Raw genomic sequence first — 21,048 nt, 5'->3', positions numbered from 1 at the left:
TTAGTGAGACGACTGACTCTTCTTACCATGTGCCAGGAAGCAAGTCTGTACTTTGGATGGACCTGACAGGTGTGGAGAGAACAGACGTGAGGCGTTTGCAGGTAGAGGAAGGAAGACCACACAGGAGACTGTCCCACCAGCAATGTAGGCAGAAGGGAGCTGTGATACTAGCGGGCATTCAGGTGGGGCATTTTTGTTGGGTTTAGACACACTCTGTTAAACTTCTAGAAAATTCAGTGGGCTGTGAACAAGAAAAATAGAACTTTGTGATGACATCAAGATCGAATTTGTTTTCATCCTGAAAGAAATGGGAGAATAAAATTGCCTTTTGTATTGGATTGGAAAAGACTGGGAGAAGAGTTTGAAGAGGGAAAAAATTAGTGGGTTGTGTAGGCATGATACCTTTGCGATGAGAACACGATTTCCAAGTGAAATGTGTAAGTATCTGAAGTAGATGACTTACATGGGGGCTCAGTGGGGAATCAAAACAGGAGACATCAACAGCTCATAAATAGAACTTCATAGCATCAGAATAGGACCCAGAGGCATATTTTTACATATCATTTATTAAAGGCTCATTGTGTGCCACCAACTGTTGTGAGTGTCTGTGCTCATTCCTCATTTAGCTCCCACCATGGTCCAACTCAACCTGTGAAATACTAGCATTATCATTGTTGGCAGGTGTGTGAGCTGTGAGCACAAAGACATCATTTAGTCTGCCCCAAGTTGCACTGCTGGTACATTCCAAAGCAGATTTTGAACCCCAGAAGTCTGTCCCACAGCCGTGTTCCTAACTAACTATTCTGCTGCTCTTATTGATGTATTATACCCCTGCTCAAAAGAAATGTATGATTCCGTTGAACAAATAAATGTAGCAGCCATGAAACACACTAACAATTGGTTAAGTAGCACCATGCCATGGCATTGATTGTGTGACTACAGAGTTTAGAATATGTATGAATTTCCAAGATAATAGGATGATAATAGGACATAACAATAATTAGCTGCTTCTTTGTGATTCAATTACACATTGGAGATCAGAAAGAATTTACCAGACTATGTAGATTTCTAATTCATAGTCATAGATTAGCTTAGTCGTGGGCATTATCAAGATGATAATGGCTAATCATTCAGATATTGTTCATACCTTGCCCTACTGCCTGGCACTTTCCTCAAATCTCACCATCATTTAAGGTTTACTTAATCAACCTTCATGAAGCAGCAGTAAAGAGTGCCTCTAGAAAGTTCATTTCATTAACCCCTTGTCTCCTAAATGGATAGTCGCAATCTACCTTCAGCTCATTCTACATAATGAGCAAGAACTCAGAAACTTTGTGGAAATTGCGAGCCACTCAACAGATATTTATTGAATACTAGATTAAGAATGTTAAAGGGCTTTGCCCTGTGGAAATCTGAAAGTCTTTGCCTTGATTTTCTAAGCTTTATGCCAAACATGCTAATCAGCTTCCCTCCATTGAGTAAAGAGCCAGGTTCCCAGGCTTCCTAGGGAGGAAATACTACTGCTTTTGTTAAAGTGGGAAAAGAATTGCCTTTGCTGACCTTAGAACTAGAAATTTAAGCTGTAAGAAAAGTCATCCTTGAAAATTCTTATCCAGTTCAAGGAATCATGTGACCCAAAGAACATCTACAGCAGCAATAATGAGCAACTGTCCTGTGATATAGTATTGAGCCAGGCCATGGGCACTGGATATCTTTCTAGAGATGGACTTAAAAGGAGAATGATTTTCCTTTTTCAAATGGATTAGAAAAGATGAAAGATTAATAGTATTTCATGACATTTGCAAATTACGTGAAATTGATAATTCCATGTCTATGAGTAAATAGTTTTATTGGATCACATTCAGTATATATACTAGCCATAACTTATTTTTGCTTATCTAAAACTGGTTGAATATTTATGATATAGATGTACATCCTGAAATTATGAACTTTTGCAGAAAAATCTCTCTAACCTAGGGTTTATATTTTCTTTTTAAAAAAATGAACTTTATTCAATATTTTGAAATATAGAACTGCTATTTGTTCTATGCTTTTGTCTTGAAAACTATATCCCCTTCTATATTACAGAGCTTAATCAAATAAAGAAAAATGTCATTGAGGGAAAATATCAAGTGTCATTGTAAAGTATTAAGTTTAATAATAGTGTGTGGAGCGAGCTAAACTGTAGTTGCCATTTAACTGTATTTTTAAATGGACAACCTCATTTCCTTTAAAGGACTGTATTCCTCAACATCTAGAGGTTAAATAGATGGAAACTCTCTGCTGAAGAAAGTAGAGTAAGGTTTTTGTATTCATATTATTTCTAAGAAAATTTGGGCCTAACAAAAGGAAGGTTTTATAACCATATATGTCTTTGACTACTCACAGTATTTAAAACTCAACTCTTCATTGTCATCCCTACAATAACTTGGTTGTAGCTGGAGAGTTTTCTCTCCAGGTCCCACCAAGCCCCAGCAGTCCCTTAGCCCACTTATAAAATAAACATACAGAAGCTTATATTATTTAAACTGCTTGGCCATTAGCTCAGGCCTATCATTGTCTAGCTCTTACTCTTATATTCAGCCCATTTCTATTTATCTATATTTTGCTTGTACGTTGTATCTGTATTTGGCTTGTACCTTACATCTTCCTCCTTTCCCTTCCTGTTTCCTCAATTCTCCTCTCTGTTAGTCCCACCTATACTTCCTGTCTGGCTACTGGCTAATCAGTGTTTTATTTATTAACATATTTGCCATACAGAACATACCACAGCACTTGGTTAAGCTGGAAAAGTGGGAATGTTGGTCCTTGGGTTGAAATTAGAAGACAAAAGGCCGAGTTTCATTGCTGCTTAATGAAAAAGGTACTGTGCTCAGAGTCAAGGTCACAGCCTTCTTTCCCTGCAACTCCTCAGGACCATATCTAGGAAAGGAAGTAAGAACTCTTGAACAACTATCTTTCCAGAGATATAAAAATCAGGGAAGATGTCTATAATCATTCTCCGTAAACTCTAAAAGTCATCTTCTTGAGGCACTGGGGAAAAGATCAGTGATTTACTTAAATCAGTCAATGCTTGAGTAGCTGGCAGAGTTCAAGTCCACAATGGGATGAACTTAGGCATGTATGACCATGTCTTTCCCATTTGCTGAGGTCAGTGGTGATTAAAATAAAAACTATTTGCTATAGAAATCTATGTCTTGAATGTTCAATACTTTGAGGTTAAGTATGAATTTTCCACCAGAAGCCGTGTGATGGGCAGCAATATGGCTCTAGCATCATTTCTTTAGCAAGCAGTAAAGCTATATACCTGGCAAAGTAAAGCCCAGCAATTTAAGATTATACCACAGCTGTTAATATCATGAGTGCCAATATGCCAGCGCTCCAGATGTCACTCAATCTGTGTGCTTTTTAAAATAAATTGCAAATTTACTCTACTGAATAATATAATTGATAAAAATCAGCCTATCTTTGGGTTTCAATGAACTGTTTGTGTGATTGTGTTCTTCATTACATGCCTGAATGCACTCATTAAACACAGAGAGAACGATAAGCCTAAAAAATCACGGAGACAATGTCATAAAGCAGCAGGAGGTAAGTGTCCACCACCGCAGGACCTGCTGATCTTCCTTGAAAAGAGAGTGTTCCCAGCTATATGCCTACATTTCATATGCAAGAGGTGACTGCATTTTTGCTCACCTGTAAGGAACAAGACCCACATACCCTTGACTTCAAAGATAGTTTGACGTGACAATTCTTGAATGCAAGAGTTGTGTTTTTCACATCATTGACGCTGTTTGCCTGTGTTGTTTAAGAGTCTAAACTCATTTTCCAGCTCATTTTTCCTCAGGGTATATATACCCTTGCTTTAACTGGCACCGCATTCCTGGGGCACTTCTGAGCTTTTTCATCCTTGCCTGGCTGTCTGCTAGCAAAGACTGCGCTTGCGCTTGCCCAGTCTGACAAAGGCAACACAAGCTTAGCGCAGCTTCATCTCTGCTGGAGACCGCTTCTGAGCCCAACAGAGCTGACAGAAAAAGTTCAAACAACAATTCTGTTTTGTTTTTCAGAGTTCTCAGAATTTAAACAAAGAAACGTCTACTAATTCATTAGCCAAATATGTCCTGAGCCCTGGAATAATCTGGACTCAGGGGAGAAAATAAAAACAGAATAGACATGGTTTCTATCCCTGTGGTGCTCACACTGATAAAGGGGGAAAGAGGAGACAAACAACAAACAGAGCTTCTGGTGTGATGAGCATATTTACAGTGCATTGCCGAGGACAATTTTAAGAGCCATGCCATATTGCCTGCCTGAGTTAAGTTTCTGTTGTCCAGTATTGAGCCACTAACCAGAAACTTTTGACATGCCTGGACAAGTCCCTGAGTTATTAGAAAATAACTTAACATTTTCTTATCTTTCTGCTACAGTGACCATTAGTAACAATGTTTTGTGGTTAGGTTGCTTGGTTGGGTTGCTTGGCAACTCAACAGTCCCCTGATCTTTTCCCAAAGAAAGTTTCCTGGTCTGCTACTATAAAACCCACCTGAGAAAAATAAAATTTTGCAGCTTGATCAGAATACTGTCTTGCTGTCAATTCTTTGTGTCTCTTGTCCCTTCATTCGCCATTCCTCCTTCTAGGGTCTCTGCTGAAGATCCTGCTGGCCAGGACAGTGCATTATGGTCTAATATGATTCTATGAAATTTGGAGGAGAACATATGATGTAGTAAAAGAGAGCAATGGGTGTAGTTAGAAATATCATCTTACAAAGTGCACTCTGGTTTCCATCATTAACAGCCTCAAATGATGATTCTGGTTCTTCTCCCTTCCCACAAACAAAGAATGGTTATATGTTTTTAGATCTTAAAACTCAGGCATGACCCTATGATTTATGTCAGCCAATGAACTCTGTAAAGAGGAGGGGAGGCATCATGAGCAAGGTGAGGAATTAGGAATCAGTGTGCAACCCTTGGAGGGCTTTCTCATTGCTTTGCAAAGCTTTGAGTCTAGTGATTTCTGGCCCAGGATAAGGTTCTTGGAAACTCTCATTCTTGTGCATACAACAAGATAAAGATTTTTAAAAAAATTAGAAAGAAACTGATTGGTGTGGAAATCAATGTCTTCTTAGATTGCTCAGAGAATCACCATGGTGAGGTAAACAACTGCCTCCAGATTTGGAGGAACAGAAGGTGATACCAGGTATTGCTACATGTTGGAGCAGAAGTCAGTAAGTAGAAGTGTAGGTATGGGCAAGTTGTGTCCTTCCAGGACGGCAGCAGGCTGCCTACCTGGTGACATATCACCCTGATTGCTGGGAAGTTCTTGGGCTCTCTAAATGTCTCTTGGTTAGTTCCTGCTCAGGCCCACTCAAAATAATTTTCTTTTTGATTATCTCAGATCAAGGTTTGATCTGGGTACCTCAGCTCCAGCAGCACAGTACATTTTTCCAAGTAATGCAACAATCACAAGAATAAAATGCCAAATTTACAAGTTCAGTTCACAGCGAGGCATTGTTAACTAGACAGTATATGTACCTGAAGGTGAAATCTTCTTAGAAGCTTGCCTTCTCCAAGAAGTCACCTGGTAATTCAGAGCATCAGTGGAACATAGCAAAGCTTTGTTTTAAAGGTATTTCTATGTATGGCTGCTGGGTGAAGAAGTCTGCCAGGGGACGTGTGCAGTGGGAAGCAATTGCATTTGTTCAGAAAAAAAATAGTAACTTTAATTGTAAATGAGGAAAAAGAGATGGCAAATTGGTTAAAGCAAAACATGTATGTAGGTTATAATCTTTAGTATCTAGCCATCAGATAACTGCTGTTTGGGTAATATATGATCTAATTTTAATAACCATGTTGGCTAAGTGATTATATTTCTGTGTTTATTCCTTTTTCAAAGAGCAAGTTAAAAGTTAACCAGTCATTATTACTTCGTTGAGATATACTTCGTATCATTAATTAGCTAAAAGGAAGAAAGGCTAAAATGGAGGTCACATGGCCCATGCGACCTGCAAGTTTCAGCAAGTAATAAGGTCCAACACATGCTGACAGTCATGAAATCAGGTCTCCTTTTTCATTGACAGGGATCAAGGAGCTTTTGGTAATAGTTCAATAGAAAACCTAGAGGACAGATTTAGCTAAATACTAAATTCAAACAAATTGTTTTCAAAGAGGTATGATACTACCAGCTACTCAACAGAAAAAATCCTTTCTCAGGCCTCCTTTTCCCAGGAAAATACCATGGAAGAGGAAAGTCCTGGGAGTCTGATGCCTTCAGATATGAGCATCTCTGCATCTAAAGATGCTCTGAAAATTCTGGTTGTACTAAAGTCAAAAGCTGTTGATTTAACACAAAATGACTACCTTTTGTGTGTTTTATATCTATTTTCTAAAATATCTTTATGTATATTTATATCTATATCTATAGACAATGGAAATTTTTTCCAAGATATTTTGTTGTGCTATTTTTATGGGGATTTTTTTTATAGCATGTGCCATTTAAACATTTTTTATTTATGCCTTGTAGACAATTTGGTTAGAGCTAAGAACAGCTGGAGAGGCTTCCTGGACTTAAGTCCTTGAACTTGGAATAGTTGTGATCAAACTTGTCTTCCTAAAACACAGAAAGTGGATTCCAATAACGACAGGCACAAATCCCGCTTCCAGAAGGCGAGGATCCTACTGAGCAAATACTGTTAGTAGGAACTCGCCTCTTGTTTTTGACAGCTAACTAGTGTGCTTTAAAAGACCCTGGAGGAGAACCAATAACAGCCACTTTCCTAAACTGGTGTAATCTCTAATTGCATTCCAAATACTTACCTAATACTACAAATAAATGTAGCTCTCAGCCCTCAACAAAGATGCCTCTTTCTGCAGCACACAGAAACAATTACAAAAATCAACTACTGGTCAAAACCAGAGAACATCTTACTATGGGGTGCCCAACCCCAACTGAGACATCTAAGACACAACCCTAACACCTGAAGCCCAATACAGAAGATGGGGTGGGGAAATTGTAAGAGCAGAACGTTGGCTATGAGATAGTGTCTTCTATATATAACAGGGAAGCTGCCCCATGGAATCTCAACAGTATGGTCATTTAAATAAGACCTATACAACACCAGCAGTTGATATGCCAGTGTGGATGGAAAAATCCACAAGGCCTTAAACCTAGATAACAAGCCAGATGCAATTAGTGACTGCTGAGAAAGAGAGATAAGCCTCCAATGATGAAGTCTGTGGTGGTTTGAAAAGGAATGATCCGCACAGGCTCCTAGATTTGAATGCCTGGTCATTAGAGAGTGGTGCTACTCGACAGGGTTAAGAGGTGTGGCCTTGTTGGAGTAGGTGTGGCCTTGTTGGAGTAGGTGTGGCCTTGTTGGAGTGGGTGTGGCCTTGTTGGAGTGGGTGTGGCCTTGTGTGGAGTGGGTGTGGCCTTGTTGGAGTGGGTGTGGCCTTGTTGGAGTAGGTGTGGCCTTGTTGGAGAAAGTGTGTCACTGGGGGTGGGTTTGGGTTTCAAATGCTCAAGCCAGGCCCAGTGTCTGTCTGTCTCTGTCTCTGTCTCTCTGTCTTTCTGCCACCTGCTGATTTGGATGTAGAACTTTCACCTACCTCTCTAGTGGCACCATGTCTGCCTGCATGCAGCCATGCTTCCTGTCTTGACAATAATGGACTAAACCTCTGGAACTGTAAGCCAGCCCTAGTCAAATGTTTTCCTTTATAAGAGTTGCCGTGGTCAAGGTGTCTCTTTGCAACAATAGAACTTTAACTAAGTTAAGCCCCCTGATAGTTTATCCAGTCCCAAGGGGTCAGCTTTAAACACATATACATACGAGCAACACCCAAGAGACTCAACAAATGTGTGTGTGTGTGTGTGTGTGTGTGTGTGTGTACAGTAATAAAGAAGAGTTCATGAATTTGAGAAGAAATGAAAGGGATACAAGAGGTGTCACAGGGGATAAAAAAAGGGTAGAAATTATGTAAACTCAATACCCACATAAAGTCTCAAAAAATTCCTCACCCAAATGGCTGCCCTGAACTGGACAAAGAGGGAAAGTCCTAGAGGCCTCAACTCTAGTCAAAGAAGTAGGAGAAGCTAAGGAATGCTAGCAGCAGGAGAACAGTCTCCCTGGGAAGAGCACACCAATTACTTACCAATACCAAATGACCAGCCCTGAAAATGTATGTACAAGTAACATTACACAGACTGGACAGATTGTGTTTATATACTTAGAAATGTGTAAGTGTGTATATGTGTGTGTGTATACCTATACATACACACACACACACACACACACACACACACAATGAAAAAAGAAGCCATTAATTTGAAAGAGAAAGGAGGAATTTGAAGAGAGAAGGAGGAAAGAGGAAATGATACAACTGCATTTTAATCTCATTTTAAAAATAATCCTAATAAAAATAAACTTAAAATATCTGCTGGAAATCAGAGCAGAAACATGCTCAGCAAAGATAAATTTTCTCCGAAATGCTGACAGTAGTAATAATGATGGTATCTATTTCATCATTAGTTCTGGAGTGCTGAAGTCACTGGTTCTAAATAGTAATTGGAATAAAAAATTATATGCATGAAATATCAAACCTTTTGGGGAGTCTTATCTGGAGTCACTATTGCTGTGACAAAAACACCTGCCGCCGCAGGCCGGGGACACCGCCCACAGTGAGTGAGTGGGGGGCCCTCTGACATCAATCATTGCTCAAGAAAATGCACCACAGGGCCCGCAGGCCAGTCTCAGTTGAGGTTCCCTCTTTCAAAACGATTCCAGCTTGTGTCCAGTTGCCATCAAACTGCCCAGCAGACGGAGTAACTGGAACAGTTCTGGCTCTTCCTTCCTACGCATGAATAAAAGGCTGCTGAAGTTAAATGTGGAGAGCCAAAAAGCCCAGGCGAAGCTCTGGGTAGCATCTCCACTTCATCATCATTCACAAGCTTTTCTTTTGTTTCCACTGCTTTCTTATGGAAATTACCCAGAACACCTTTTCTCATGTCTGGGCTGGCTCTTGAGACACCTGCCCTTTCTTCTCCAGAGGAATATGTTAAAAACCATTGTCACGTATTGGCTTTGGATTATGAATGGAGGCTTTAGTTATCATTTTCTTCTTGCTCCATTGAGTCTTCTTTCACTGTTGTTGATAGAGACTCCCTGGTCTGGAACTCCCTGTGTAGTCCAGGCTGGCCTTTGGCTTGTGCTTCTCCAGGTACGGCCACCACACCAGGCTAGTTATCCATTTCTCTATGTTTTCTCCCTTTTTCCATTTCAGATATGGCTTTCGTTACCACCCAACTTGAATTAAAATTTTAACTCTCAAATCCTGAAAACCACAGGGCTCCAATTTTAGTTTATCCCCTGACTAGTGGCAAAGGACATTAAAAATTTTGTGTACTTAAACATCAAAATCACATTTGCTTGTTAAGTATTTATACACGGTGCTTTTCACACAACATGGAGATCCAGAATCTGTTGAGGACAAGTATTTTGAAATAATTCGGTTTCTACCATTGCCTTAATAACCATTGTCATCTGCACTTCCCCAGGGTCAACATGGGTGGGCTGGTCCCACAAAGGGTCAGCTTGTGCCCCTCTCACCCACCACACAGCTTTGGTAAAATGCTGTACTGCACAGGGTCCTGAGTCAAGCTTAGTTTGCCCAGTACGTGCTAGACTTTCTCAGGTACAAGTGTCATGGCTACATCATTCCAGCGAAGAATTGATAAGGGCACCAAATTCCTAAGTTATTATTTCTATTTTCTGACTAAAGGAGAAAATGCAATGTTAGTCCAAAAGCATTCTCCATTAGCGAAAGGAGAGCCTGGTTTCTGACCTGCACTCTCCTGAGGACCCAGCCTTTCCAGCAGGCTGCCCTTGCTGGTGATACGTTGCCTAGAGATGAAGTGGGTGTATATGTGGTATTTGTACAGGAGGCAAAGGGCTCTCGATGCAATGGAGGACTGTCATTTTTCACTGGCTAGGAAAATGGACCCCCCTTTCCTGCTCCTTTTTAATCACACCTGCAAAAGTGTGAAATGTCTGAACTTCTCAGAGAAAGGCCCTATCAAGTCTCTCTACTCTAGCAATTACAAAAGCTCAGAAGAAAATTTCAGCTGGATCAACATCTCAGCTCACCCTGTTTACTTCTGTGTTTGTCAATGAATAGTGTACCAGTCGTTGAAAGCTGGTAAGGGTCAGCTCTGCAGAGCTACCATCTAAGCTCACACCTCTGGCTGTATGTCCAAGGTGCCTGATCCAGGAAGCAAAAGTCCTTCCTGTTAAAAAGGAATACAAGCAAGAAAGGCACAACACCTTTAATAAAAGACAAATCTTCCAGATCCTACACACTTGTCAGCTCCCATGTCTGTGCCTCACTCATCAAGATTAAATCTTCAGAGAAAATAAATAAAACTGTGAAACAAGTACAGAATTTTTTTTCTCACGATTCCCCAAACAAAACAGAGTGACAACTATTTATAGAAAATCTACATTCTAAGGTTCAGGGTATGGCTCTGCAGTAGAGAGCTTGTACTTCCAGGGGACAGGAGTCCACATCCCAGAACACAGTTAGGCAGTTCACAACCACCTGTAACTCCAGCTCCAGGAGATCCAATGCCTTCTTCTTGCCCCCCACCCCCACCCCAACACATGACATACAGAAAAGAAAAGTAAATAAATCTTTTAAAAAGGATTTTACATCACTTGGTTCTACATCTAGAGCTGAAGAGTACAGGTATGAAGCATACAAAAGAATGTGTGCAGGATATATGTAAATATTACACTGTCCACAAGCAGCCTGTGTACCCACGGATCTGTCTCCCCTCCCCTCATCTCCTCAGATATCAAGAAATGACTGTAACTGGCTGGCAGCCCCAGAGTTTGCCTCTGGCTCTTTCTCTGTTACTTGGTTGTGTATTCATATAACACAATATATGCTGTTTATATATGTAAATTTTCTTCTTTTATAATAATATTTAGTGGTTGCATGATTTGCCTTAAATCTCATAGCAGAGTAAGAAAGAAGCAAGCCTATAAAGCTGCCTCTCTTAGAATAATTTACAAAGGTTTGTACATTAGATCAATCTCTTTCAGCAGTAGCAAGGAAGTATATTCTTGGTATATAAATTAAAAAGTGAAACATGGTAAAGGAACACACTAACCCCTCTGGGCATGTGAACTGAATGCTGCATTCTAGAAAAACATCATAATAAGGTGTATGTTATTTTGATAGGAACACATGCATTATATATTTAATGTCGGCCATGGCAGGTTGTGTTGTCAACAAAGGTATGGCATGGCCTTCCTGGGAGCTGAGAAAACTGAGAACAATTCTTTTTTCATGCCCAAGATTATCATTTAGCTTTACTAAGTTGGACTTCCAGAATATTCTGCATGGGTTGCTCCAGGACAGTTCACTAAGCAACTCCACACTTAATAGAGGTAGAGCCAACGGTCGTACCACAAGCAACGACACAATGCTCTGTCGCGGCGAAACAAACTTGTGGTGTTTTTAAACATTTATCAGTCACAGTTCTTTGTTTAGTTTCCTGGATTCAAACACAACATGTTGACAATTCCTCAAACCTTGTTCAAGTAGCAGATAGTCATATCGAACAGCAAATATTTTGTTTTCTGTGTTGATGTTCTGGTTAAATGAAGTGTGACATATTATCTGGGTGACAGGAAGTCTGTGAAATACAAGGTGATTTCTTTCTTTTTTTTCATTATTCCACAGTGAATGGAATGGCATGCATGTGTTTTTTATGTGTAACCAGTCCTTGCTTACTCAGTGTGGTAAGCTTGTTTGCTTTAAGCATCCCTTGGATTAGACAAAGAAAGAACTGGCTTTCAGTGCGGTGTCAGAATGGAATCTTCACAGAAAAGTGATTTTAAAAAGAGTCCTATTGTCATTCTTTGGGATAATGACATTAACTATTTGCACTGGTCTGTCTGTATTTACAACATTTGTCATATAATGTAGAGGCCCTTCCCTATTGTAGAATATTATTTTAACTAGGCAAAGATGTGTTACATTTTTTATGCTGCAGAATATTACTTTAACTGTGTAAAGATGTGTTACTTTTGTTTATGCTGAATTTGTTTAACAATGTAAGGATGTGTGTTTAATTATGTAAAGATATGTTGCATCTGTTTCAACTTGCCTGCCTAAGGCACTTGATTGGTCTAGTGAAAAGATGAATGGTCAGTAGCTAGGCAGGAGAAAGGATAGGTGGGGCTGGAGGGCAGAGAGAATTAATAGGAGAAATCTAGGCTTGAGAGAGAAGGAAGAACAAAAGAAGGAGGAGAGGAGGGACAAGAAGCCAGGCAGATGCCAGACAGATGGACAGAAGCAGTGAATGTAAGATACACAGAAGTAAGAAAGGTAATAAAGCCTGAGGCAAAAGGTAGATAAAGAGAAACAGGTTAATTTAAGTTAAAAGAGCTAGCCAGAAACGAGCCTAAGCTAAGCCAAGTATTCTAAACTAATAATGAGTTTCTGCATCATGATTTGGGAGCTAGTTGGTGGCCCAAAAGACAGTCTGGTACACTTCGTTCTTCAGTGGGCATCAACTGTGGTGTGACTGATGAAATACAGCCAGAGACTTGAAATGGACTTCTACACCTCTGATGTCACCTTGTTCTCTAATATTACCATGAGAAAGCTTTCACAGTCTCTCCTGTTGGCCCTAAGAGGAGGCTCAATGTCAGAAGCAACAGACTTCAGTTCACAAATTTGTGAGTAATCTGTGAATTATAGAGACTTGGGGCTCCAGCAAACGGCCAGGTGACATTTCCAACATTTAGAGGAATGTAGCTACAGTCAGAAGAGATGCCCTACCCTGTCCCTGCTGGCTCCAAAAATGTGTACTAATGTGAACTTGTGGCCATCCATGACACAGTGTAACTGCCACTAGAGGGGTTATCCCGGCATAGAGCTCCTCATTCTTCCCAGATCCCGTGTCGTATCCTGGACCACACTCAGAGCTTTTGCAATAATAAGAAACATTGTTCAGTAGCAGTCATGATTCAAGCACCACAGGGAGAGACACAAGAAAACAAGAAGTTTGCAGTTTTGCTGATAAAGTCAATCTCATACCCACAGAAGAGATCATTTTGATCACTGTATCTTGATCAGGCATGTATAAGTGCTTGGTTGGAGAGCTTGCTCAAAATATATTTTGGCACAGTCCAGGAGTCATAAAAACCTAAGGGTTGGACCTAGAGATGTCAGAATCCTAATGCCCTCTTCCTGGCTAAGAGCCAATGGTGAAGAGTAAATGAATTAGATGCTGTGTTTGTGCAGATGTATGACAGAGTATGGAGGGGAGGAGAGGATGGGATGGACAGGAGTTGTCAGGAAAGACCTGGAAAGACAGAATTTGAATGCAAAAAGAATCATAGGGATGTAGTGTAAAGGAAAGAGAGGTGAGGATAGCACCAAGAAAGTATTATAATGTCTAGCATGAAGATTATAACTCATGTGACAAGTAGAGGAGAGTTACTGATGTATGCATTTGTTCACTCAAACAATTCTTCAGCATTTATTATTAGTCAAACTCTAGCCAGAGTTCCTTATAAACATGATATTCATAGCAATACTATGAGATACCCATTGATGTCATTACTTCATAACACAAACTAATTGTACTTAACAAAGTGGCATTATTTGGGATGTCAAGAGTAATTTCCTGTTGCAAACAAGACCAATTTTTCTGTCTACTCCTTTGAAATCAGATAACATTATTATTAGTATTGTATTATTAGTTTGCTTACATGCATTTGGGTGCACAAAGGGCTATGGTACCATTTTGTATATTAACTATGATTGAAGGTTTGCTAATATTAGGTTGAATAAGTTTGGGGCTTGATTGTTTGTTTCTTTGTTTGCAGAGAGTTGTCGATTGAACCCAGGGAAAATGCTGTACTGCTGAACTGTGCCTCTAACCACAGATAAACCAATTTGATTATAATAAAGAAGATCCCTGTTCCTGGGAAAGAAGATGTGTTTCATTCTCTTTGCAGAAGTGTGAACAGAAAGTCCTTTTCATTCAGTGAAAAGACCCTGGGATTCTGTCTGGATGTGAAGCAGGCATACAGATAGTAGCTAAGAAAAGAGCTGTATACTATGTTTCCAAAGTTTCACACTGAATTTGATGAAATCCTTTCCAGGCTCAATTTTCATCATTAAAACCCAAAGCTCTATATAGCTCTATATAGCTCTATATAGAATAAATATTTTTGTAGATGCTATCTCTTCATATATATATATATATATATATATATATATATATATATATTCTGCAAATTTTTTCCAAACTCCTGCATCACACTCTGGAAGTCTCTACACAAGTCATACTGTGTGAGGAAGTCTGCAAATCTAGACACGCTTCATCCACATTTCTTTGTCTTACAGAAAGCTTCTTGCTATTTTAAATCCATCTTGGTGATTCCTGTCAGTATCTATCCAATAAGCAGAGAACCCTGAGCTTATATAAGCAAACATAACTCCTAAGTTTATCCTGCTAGAATAATCAACTATGAAACTTCATCAAATTTTAAGTAGCATTTTACTTGTATTAATTTAACCACGTACCTCCCTCATAGTTTCAGGAACAATTAATAAAATTCCTTCCAGTAATGCATTCTCTATGTTGTTTAAGAAAATTTTAATTACACTTAATCAATTAATTGTGTGTAGGTGGGGATGTGCATGAGCACCATGTCATGGCTTGCATGTGGAGGTCAGAGGACATGTCAGAGGTCAGGAACTGGCTTCTTCCTTCTATCCCGTGGGACCCTGAGATTGAACTCACATTGCTAGGATCAATAGTGAGTGACTTTACTCACTGATATATCTCCTTGACCTCCCATTTTCCGAGTTTTATATTCATCCAACAAATGCTAATGAAGAGATGAATAAAACTGCAAATCTGCCTTCACAATGATCTGAAACAAGAGTGCTGAGCTGGAGAGAGGTCTCAGCAGTTAAGAGTACTTACGACTCTTGCAGAGGACCAGTGTTCAGTTCCCAGCATTCACATGGCAACTAACAATCATCTGTAGCTAAGGTAGGTTTGACACCCTTTTCTGACCTTTTTGGGCACAGCATACATGTCGTGCACTTACAAACAGGCAGGCAAATCACTCATATATGCAAAATTTTTTAATGGAAAAATAAATATTGTTGAGAACTAATCAAAGAATTATTCTTCTCAACTAACAATAGTTTGGAGTCCATGATCAGTACAATATGGTGACTATAATTCCTACAAATGTATTATACATTTTATACGAAAAAAACTAGGAACAGAAGGTTCCTCATCAAATAATAAACATTTTAAAAGGAAGTGTTAACTATCATGATTTGATGATTATACATTGTATACTCATACTGAATCATCACATTGATCTGCAAATATGCAAAGTTTTTATGTGGCAACTTAAATAAAACAGTGAGGGGGAATGAAATTCATTCAAACTTAAAATGAACAGAGCTTATTAAAGAAAACTGAGCCAGTCTTGTGTCTGTCATCAGTTTGCCTCCTCTAAAGGATGCTGTAAATATGAATGAAAGATTGTATTGATTGCTCTCTCCTTCCCTTCTTTGTCCTGCGTACTTAGAGATCTGTCCAGTTTTCTTCCTCAGCTGTCAGTGTCACAGGGTCGTGACCCCAGCAAGGCCCCTTTTCCAGGCCTGTGTGTGCTGGCTTCTGGCAGGATTTGGTCTAAAGGAGCAACTGGCAGTAGACGTGTGGACAGGGAGTGGTGGAGACATGGGCGAAAGCAGGCTATTTCCCTCTCTTCCTTTCCAAGTTAGTAATTCTCATAGAAGTTGTTGCAAATTCTATCAAACAGGTCTACCAGATGACCACGTGTGGGGTTCTGGTGAACTACCCCTTCCATTGCTGATAGCCCTTTACATCTAGGTTTGGTAACTGCTTCCTGCTGTTACTCATTTCTTGCTTTCCCTTGTTTCTTACTTGGCTTGTATTGGTTAACTCTTCTCGTTGCTGTGACCAAATACCTGGCAGAAAACAACCTGAGAGAGGAAAGATGTGTTTGGGTCCAAGGTCCAGGCATCATAGCTGAGAAGGTAGGATATCCATATTGACTCTTATCCAGGTTTCTAGCTGGAGGCTGTTGGCTCACATTTCATTGATCAGAATGTAGAAAAAGAGAAAAAGCAGTATTCAGCTGGCTTTTCTCTTCTCTTTTGATTAACTCCAAGACCCATTGCTTGATACCACACACATTCAGAGCTTGCCTCTCCCCTTAGGCAATCCTCTCTGGAAATGCTTTCAAACACATACAAAAAATGTGCCTCTCTATGACCAGAGCCTTACTTTGTCCAATTAAGTTAACACTCAAAACTGATTGTGCAGAATTGTAAACTCACTTTTAACACATTGGGCACAGTTTGTGTGTTTTTAAACATTACCATAAAAGAAAACTAGAATGCACAATGTATTATAGACTAGTGGTCATGGACACATGTGCATTCCATGGTAACAACATCTGGAAATGAAATGAATAATAATTCCATCGATGCTTTACAAACTATCAAAACACTGGCTTTTGGGGAGACTTTACACAGATTATATTACTAATAATTTCCAGATTCACTGTTTAAAAAAACTACAATGAATGGCTATAAAATAGAAGTTTACCTCTCCATTTAAAAAAAGTAAGTTTAAAAAGAGCAGGCTGGTAGACTTTTACATCATTATGAATATTCAATAACCTCAAATTCCTAAGGACCAGAACAAGAACACAGCTACAGAACTGCTTGCTGTAGGTGTAGAATAAATAAGTCACTGTGAGAAACTGTGTTTCCTAAGTTAACAGTAGTGTGGGGACTAACAATACCAGAGTCCACGGTCTCAAACAGCCTTGATGCTATGACAAGTGATTCAGAAACGCAGGCAATACATGAATCAACAAAAGCATACTGCAACCCACGGACAGAGGTCGTAATCACCGGAGCTGTTGAACATGAACTCAGCCTTTTCCACTTGTAGCAGAAAGCGTAGCGCTATCAAAATTTCTGGTAATTAGCCAAGACTCCAGAAGGTGAAAGGGCCATGAAAGCAAGCAAAACCTTTTTCATTTTACTCACTTCGTCTCACAAACACCTCTGCCTGCCGCTCAAAGGATGCTCAGTGAATTATGTGTTAGGTGGATAAATAAATAAATAATGCTGATGTTTTAATTTTAATGTCTCAGGTGCTTAATGACAATGTAAATTGCTGATTTATTAAGAATGTCATTTAAATTAGTCTACATGAATGAAATTCCAACCCTGTCTTTGAGGCTGTTAAGAAGGCTAAATCACCACCACAGAGTCCCTCAAATCCAGCATGACTTCCCTTCCCAGTAGAACAAGCAGGAGCAGTGAGACCTTTTTTCACTTGCTGGATCTCAGGACAGGTTTCCTGCTTAAAAGTTGCATTCTTTTTCTTCCTTGTGTGAAGAGCTTGTAAATGAGAGTGTTATAAAAGAAAAGTCAAACAGTTTCCACAGACATTTCTTTCGGCCATGTACAGTAGAGCCAGTCAGGCATCCCTGTGTTTGAGTAAGCAAATTTCCCTGGAAGAGGTCAACAAACATAATAAGAAACTGACCCATGCCCTGGCAGCTTCATTCTTTTCCAGGAACGAACTCAGAAGCAACCCTTAAGCATGAGCTCCCAAGCAACATGCCCTAACAATTAATCTAATTCCCTTCTCATAAAAAAAAGGGAAGAAACGCCAGCCCCACAGCCTTGAAGAGACTGACACTTTACCAGAACCAATAAAACTTAAGAGTCCTTGAAACGCGGCCAGATTCTAAACATGTGCTCTTTTTCCTCTTCTGTCACAACCACCCAACTTCCACTCAAATATTTGGTAGAGCACTGCAATCAAGATTGCGCTGATGTTCCTGATTAGTTGTTTGATTAAACACCAGTGTGGCAGAAGCAAGAATAAATCTGCAAACAGCACTCACGTAACACAGTTCATAGTCAGAATTTTAAAGCATCCGAATGTGTTCTTGTCCGAGCTTTTGTGTGCTGTCCATCGATCACCTGCTACTCTACTGAAGCCTTCAGTTGGAAGTGAGCAGAACAGAGCAAATCATTTGCGGCTCTGCCATCAACACAAACACCGAGTCTGGTTCTCCCTTCTTTGCTCCTGCCTGAAAGCCACAGTAACCAGCAGGATCTGCCCAGCTGCGCTCCATGGTAGGCGGCCTCTTTTTTATAATCAAACGCAAAAGAAACAGACACTTGCTTCTAGAACATCAAATACAAAGAGGCTGCTTCTGCAGAAAATAAATAAGCAGATATCAAAGATTTATAGAAATTTTGATTAAGAAACGCTCTCCATCTTCCCAGGTGGTACTACTGACATGTGCCACAGCTAGAGGTAACCAATGGGGTTTTCTTTTTGCCTGTAGGTCTTCTGTTATTAATTTAGACACTACAATCATGAACTGACAAAATAATGATCATTTTATGAACTTGGTCTTTAAATCCGAAACCTCATTCATGTAAGAACATCAAAATATTTGTATTCAGCACTTCATTTGAGAGCGCAGTTTAAAATTCCTTAGGGAAATTGAAAAATAAGTAATTCTTAATCAAAAAGTGCTTACTTTGGGGAAATATCAAGGCAAAACTGTTTCCTCTCTCAAGGTCATTATAGTCCATTTAATCACAATAAAACAATTGCCCAGGAAAGAAGACAAATTGTGAAAATTTAGGTCTAAAGTGTTGATGAATTAATCAATGGGAAAGAAATCTTGAAGCAAAATTGTAACAATATCAGGCCTACATGGCCATACTTGTGATCAAAGACACTTAGCTACAAGCATACCCAAAAGTCAACTCTGTAAAAATAACTTGGTGGAAGAGAAAAACCTGTTCAGCAAATGGCCGTGTCTGGAACTGACATCATGTGACTGCATTGGCCTTCAGAACTGGTTTCCACTTTGATACAATATGCCCATTTTGCCCAGAGGTATTCTTCTCCCTCTGCTTTGAGTTTCTTTACTCTTAAGTCTGGGCCACACGTGACAGGCAAGGAGACCTGAAAATAAGTAGAGTATGTTTGTGGAAGGTACCAGACCTTGTGAAAGATGTGCTTCCAACTGAAATTTTGAAGTGGATAATCTCCTCTTTGAATACTTCACCTTTGGTTACATAATATGGGTGCACTAACACACACACACACACACACACACACACACACACACACACGCGCACGCACGCACGCACGCACGCACGCGCACGCCTGAAATTCATTCATTTCCCTGATATAAGGTATGTATACTGTGTTGACTTACTATCAACTATAAGCAAGGAACAAGCCCCTTGTCCTAGTTACCTACTCAGGTTAACTCAAAGTCCAGAACAGAAAACCCAAAATTCTCAGCACTCAGGACTTTTTTTTTCAATTTGATATGTAGCAGAGATTATAAAATGTTAAGCCACTCAATTCATAAAAAAAAATTAAGAAAATCATCACTAGTAGAGCTCTACAAAATTTTCAAGGACAAGTTTCAATGTATAATTTTCATAGTTAGTATGTTACTGGTTATAAGCCATAATATAAATTCTAATTTTAATACCATGAGCTAAAATAACCTTTGACTATTCATCAAGAAAACTATTTTTTTTTCATTTGTAATGGAACACTCATAACTCATAGCAGGAACTACTTAGAGGGTTATTGTGAATACTAAATAAGTTGTTTAGATGTAAGAGTATGCCAAAAACATAATCATATAAACAAGTGAACTGTTGGGTTTTTGTTTCTGTTTTGTTTGGTTTTGATTTTTCAAGACAAGGTTTCTCTGTCTATTCCTGGCTCCCCTGAAATTCACTCTGTAGACCAAGCTGACCTCGAACTCAGAGATTCTCTTGCTTCTGCCTCCCAAGTGCTTGGATTAAGGGGGTATGCCACCACTGCCTGGTTATTGTTATTTTTTAAGAGTTGTGTTTATGAGCTATAAATGCTCTCTCTGTTGTCTAGATGTCATAGTGTTGACAGGTACTGTGCAGGCAGGCCACTGGAGTAGAAAAGTCAGAAATTACCCAGTGGTGCACAATAAAGACCTGCCAGGCAGCATGTGCCAAATGATGCAATAGTGACAGGGAGGGTATGGAGTTTTCCCACCTCCTGAAGAGTTTTCCCACCTCTTCAGGAGGTGGGAACATTATGTTCTTTTTCCCTGATTAATAGGAAATGACCAATATTAATGAATAATCAGTATCAGGAGACTGAACCTTAAGACTGACAGTTCTCAGGACCTACACTGTTAGGCCTAAATCAGACATTAATTACAATTGACTCAATCTCTATTCTGATGTAATAATAATCCTGAAGGCCTTGGTTGATGACCAGCTGATTGCTTTGTGAACATTTTCAATGATGGTCAATAAGTGACTTGTGAGACACGGAAGTCCACCATTCAGTACTTTTTAGAATTCCTTCTGTCTAATGCCTCCTGTAACTTGTATCCATGAGAAAGTTCCAATCTCGGGGGGGGGGGGGGGGGGAATCAAGAATGGTATTCTTTCCTTTATCTACGGGAGAGACCCAAGTATGGTGAGATAGCCCAAATCCACTCCAAATAATCTGCTGTTTCCTAGACTTATATCATTGGTGGTTCTAGCTGTTCCTCATATATCATCTTGTTTCTTCTTAGACTTGTAATTTCTTTATTTAAATCATCCAACCCACACCAGGTTCCCACAATGATCTAAATGTGATATGACCCAGGCAATGTGAAAGCTTTATCTTTCATAGTTTAGGCCCTGAAATTTTATCTAGGTAGCCTAACTTTGCATTGTGAGAGTAATGTCTTATACACCCTATAAAGCTAAGTTCTATTGGGTTGGGCATATGCTTAGTAAAGCTGTGATGTATTCTTGATATTTCTGAGCAATGATTTATTTTCCTCATATTTTACCTTTGTTGCCTTGCTATATGTATGTCTGTGTCTGGTGCATGTATGTGAAGTGTCTTAAAGCTATGCCATAACTAGCACAATAAGGAATATG

This window comes from Peromyscus maniculatus, chromosome 4 (genome assembly GCF_049852395.1).
Source record: "Peromyscus maniculatus bairdii isolate BWxNUB_F1_BW_parent chromosome 4, HU_Pman_BW_mat_3.1, whole genome shotgun sequence".
Taxonomy (NCBI): domain Eukaryota; kingdom Metazoa; phylum Chordata; class Mammalia; order Rodentia; family Cricetidae; genus Peromyscus; species Peromyscus maniculatus.
Note: the sequence above shows the minus strand (reverse complement) of the source record.